Here is a 4,375-nt window from a genome sequence, read left to right as displayed (position 1 = left end):
GCGATTCATGGGGTCGCAAAGAGTCGGACACGACTGAGCGACTGAACTGAACTGAATTTTGTTCCGATTAAATAAAAAACCGTCCTCTCTCAGCAATAATGCAGCAAGGCACAGTAACACAGAAAATCAATTTCAACTGTAAACATTGGCCGTTTCAGTTTCCTCAGTGAAGGAGGAGCTAGGAGAGGGATAGGAGAAAGGAATAGGAAAGTGTGCTTTTAAGTACGCAAGCGCAATTTGAGAACTGTTTAATTTGCAAACTCGTCTTTTTTCCAGAGATTTGGTTAACACTGACAGTATCTAAAATCGGTTAAAAAGAAAAAAAAAAACCAAACCCTCGTGTGTTACAATGCTGTGGGGAGACCTCGGAATGTTAAAGCAAAGTTAAAAACTAAAAATGCTGCCTGCGCCCAACGTGGGGCTCGAACCCACGACCCTGGGATTAAGAGTCCCATGCTCTACCGACTGAGCTAGCCGGGCGCCTGTTTGAGAACGTTGATTTTTCTCCTCTTAAAGTGTTTAACTATATTTGATTTTGTTTTCTTATACTTTATTGGTATAAAAAAAATTTATGTCATGCTATGAGACGTTAACTTCCAAACTGGTTTTAAAAATTCTTTAAAACAATTCTTTAACTGTACTTATATTTAGCAATTTTTTAGCGTGGGCATATCACAAGAGCACTGAAAAGTTTTGTGTCTGTCACTACAGAATCACTGAATCTTTTTTCTGAAGTGTTTTAAAATATTTACTACCCGATAAGTTGTTTTCTTTACATAAACACGTATCAAAAAGACTGTTCACTTTCTATCCAATGTCATAATGGATTCCTACCATTTTGGACGCAGCGTAAATACAGTTTTTAATGAAGTTAGTTACACACGCGGAAGAACAGTGGAACTTAGTTATTTCTCTTTAATACGATCTAGTCAAGGAAAGCTAAATTGAGGAAGAGGAAACCGGTTCAGTTAAAATTGGCCCTCTTTCTCGTAATTGCCTGACAATTCAGAGATAGGCCCCTCAGAGGTTGTCATTACACATCCATCACAAAAGACAGGCCGAGAGGAAAGGATTGTAGAGTCTGAGTCTTATGGTAAAGAATTAATTCTAGCAGAAAAGAACTAATTTTGATCAAACTATGACAAGCTAAGATAATGGAATAATCTACAGAAATATATATATTCTGAGATACTCGTGCAGTTCTCTAGATAAGGAAATCTGCAGACTTCTGTGATGGGAGTGGTATCTATTCTACTGCTCAGAACAGCAAGATAAAGCCTAATTGTAAACCTGGGAGTCACAAAGAATTCTTAAGAATAGTAATTTCTAAAACCCTAAAACACAGTATTTACAAGTTAAACACATTGGGCACCATGTTTCCAGGGCTATTTTAATTAAAACAGAGTCATAAACTGTGGCATAAACTATGTTTAGATTCCTCAAAGTGCCCTAGGATTTAAGTAGAATATTTACAATTTTCAAGCTTGAAATATTAATGCAATTATTCACCAACAATTTTTTTTTCTTGCAGTTGCAAATTCTGGTGTATTGTAACTTTTATAACTTGGCAGAATGTACCTGGGAAATGAATTTGTATTTATTTGCATTTTCAACACAATTATTAAGTACCTACAATGTGCAAAGCACTATTCCAACAGATGGAAGTATAAACAGATTCTGATAACCTCAAAAGCCTTTATCACCCTATAAGAAAGATATATGCGTAGATTACATACTGATTTTATATGTACTATTTCCAAAAGTAACTTAAAATAATTAAAACACATCCATACTCACACCTTTTAAGTTTTCTAATGAATTAGGCAAATAATCATGAACCTTAGACCATAAACTCAATGCATTTTTCCAAGGTACAAGATAAATCAACAATCCAGCCCCCACATAAACAGTTCATCTGATAATGGGTTCAGAAAGAGCTGAGCTCCAAATTCATAATTGTTAATGAATACACAGTAGGCCCTAGGCACTCAAATTGTGTTTATCACACACAAACAGGAAAGTTAATTAAGGGTTTCACTGGATCCTTAAACAAGTTTGGAGTACTAGTATACCTTCAAGGTGAACCCTCCTAGGACTATACTCTAGCTTTCTTCAGCATTTTCTTGGCCTCAAACCTGCATCTGTCTCCTGCATTGGTAGGCGAGTTCTTTACCACTAGTAACACCTGGGAAGAAGTCCTTTCTTGGCCTACAGTGGTCTATCTCAGGACTCTTCATGAAAAAATTGCAACTAGGATATTTCAGTGAGGGTCAGACAAATTAAACTGCTAGTCTTCCAAGTATATCCATATCCTTTTTATCCAGTTTTTCAGGAATAAAAACTTTTGATTATAATGCTTCATTAACAGGAAGAAGCAATTTAATTTCCTTTTCCCTTTACTTTCTACATTTAATTTTTCAGCAAGCCTGCACATCTAAAATCCATCCACATATTTCCACCTCCACTGCGACGACTCTACTCACTCTCCATGACTGCTTGCACACTGGACTGCAAGATTTCCAACTAGTCTCTGTATTTCTATTCTTCCCTGTATTTATCTTTCTCCACACAGAAGCAAGAGATTTCATTTAATAATCATATCATTCTGCTTAAAAAACTGCCAATGATCTCATAGTATAATGCCAATAAAGCACAGAAGTCTCTGTGCTTCTACTCTTTCTTCTGATGCCAATAAAGCATGAGTCTCTGTGCTTCTATGCTTTCATATATTTATCATTTTCCATATAGAAGCAAGAGACTTCATTTAATAACTATATCATTCTGCTTACAAAACTGTGATGATCTCATAGTATAAAGCCCAAAGGAAAGAGAAAAATTAGAAAATCACCATTTGGAAACCATCATCATAAGAATCATCGGATACTACAATTAGTGGGTAAAAGGTGGAGGAATAGCAGGATATTTACATAGTCTCCAGGTATTTCTGCATAAGATGTTTATAAATTACAAAGGGCAAAAGTGAAACTACAGTGGAGAAATCTAAAGCAAGTGATCAAAGTTAACATCATCACTAGTGGAATAAACTGACACAACGTGCCTCCTAACATAAGGTTCTAATATGAATAGAAGGTTACTTTTCTCACATTCCTGACAAAAATGCATTTATCCAAATTGAATCATGAAAAAACATCATACAAACCTAAACTGTGGAATATCTTATAAAGTAAATGTTTTTTGTCAATAGTGTTAATGCCATGAAATCTAAAGAAATATTAAGAAAGTGTTTTCCAGATTAAAGGAGACTAGAGACATGACAACTGAATACAACATGTGATCTTGGATTTTCTTTGGCTGTGAAGGGCATTACTGAGGGATTTGCCAAAATCTGTAAACAAAGTCTGCAGATTAAAAAAAAAAAAAGGAATGGTACTTTTCTGATTTTCAGTTACAGTGTGGATATTTAAAATGATGTTCTTTTGGGGAAAATACACACGGAAGTATTTAGCAGTTTAAAAAATGCTGACAGCTTTCCATTTAAAATCAGATTAAAATTCAAACTATTATGAAATCTGATTCCATATCCACCTCTCTGATTTCATTTCCTGTCACTCTCTCCCGCTTAAGGCCATACTGACCTGACATTTCCTATAATAAGCCAAACTTATACTGAGATAACAATCCCAAATTTCCATTGAAGTATCACCCATTCGGAAAGTCATTCCTTAAATAACAGGTTTAAAGTTCAAACTTCCACTGTCTCTCTCTCTCTTTTTTTTTACCAAAAGGTGCAACTATTTGCCTATTTACTACTCCCTGTTGCCTGTTTCTTCCCATTGGGTGTAAAGGATGAGGTCCTGTCTCTTTCATCGTTTCATCAGCAGGGTGTAACTTGAGTATTTGGGACATACAGAGTTCAACAAATAATATTTAATCAAGCTTATCCTTAATTCTACTAGAGTTATACAAAGGGTACTAATCCTGTAAAATTCCGACCTAAGCCCAGAGGTGATACCCTTAGAATGCAAGAATGCAACTTTCTTCCTTCTTGTTAGAATAGGTGGATGATAGGGTTGCCTCAATATATTGGGTTAGAACCAGGCTAACAATGGTGGAGGGAGACCTCTCCCTTACCGTTTTCTCTGGCCTTTGTAAGGGTATGAGAACATCTCTCCGTTTTGCTTTAAAAACAAAAATAAGGACGCTAAAGAGAAGGATAAAAGATAAATAATAATTCTAGGAAAAGGACTGGCGCACCTTCTCAAGCAACCAGAAGACAGAACGAATTTACGAACCCAAACCGAAGACGAAACAACCAGGAGCCTACCTAACCCCAGTGAGATTGCTTTTGCACATGCGCGTTGCTCGCCAGGTGCATTTCCCGCCCCCGCTCCCTTTTCCCACAATCCTCTGTTCC

General features: G+C 36.3%; 1 non-coding gene across 1 annotated transcript; it reads right to left on the bottom strand.

Annotated features, from left to right (window-relative positions):
- Nucleotides 1-407: 407 nt before the first annotated feature.
- TRNAK-CUU lies at nucleotides 408-480 on the bottom strand. The gene has a single exon. It is a non-coding gene; the product is annotated as a tRNA-Lys (tRNA).
- Between the last annotated feature and the right edge of the window lie 3,895 nt (nucleotides 481-4,375).

The sequence above is a fragment of the Oryx dammah genome, unplaced genomic scaffold, assembly GCF_014754425.2.
Source record: "Oryx dammah isolate SB20612 unplaced genomic scaffold, SCBI_Odam_1.1 HiC_scaffold_26, whole genome shotgun sequence".
Taxonomy (NCBI): domain Eukaryota; kingdom Metazoa; phylum Chordata; class Mammalia; order Artiodactyla; family Bovidae; genus Oryx; species Oryx dammah.
The sequence above is the reverse complement of the archived record's forward strand: the minus strand, read 5'-3'. Positions and strand labels throughout refer to the sequence as shown.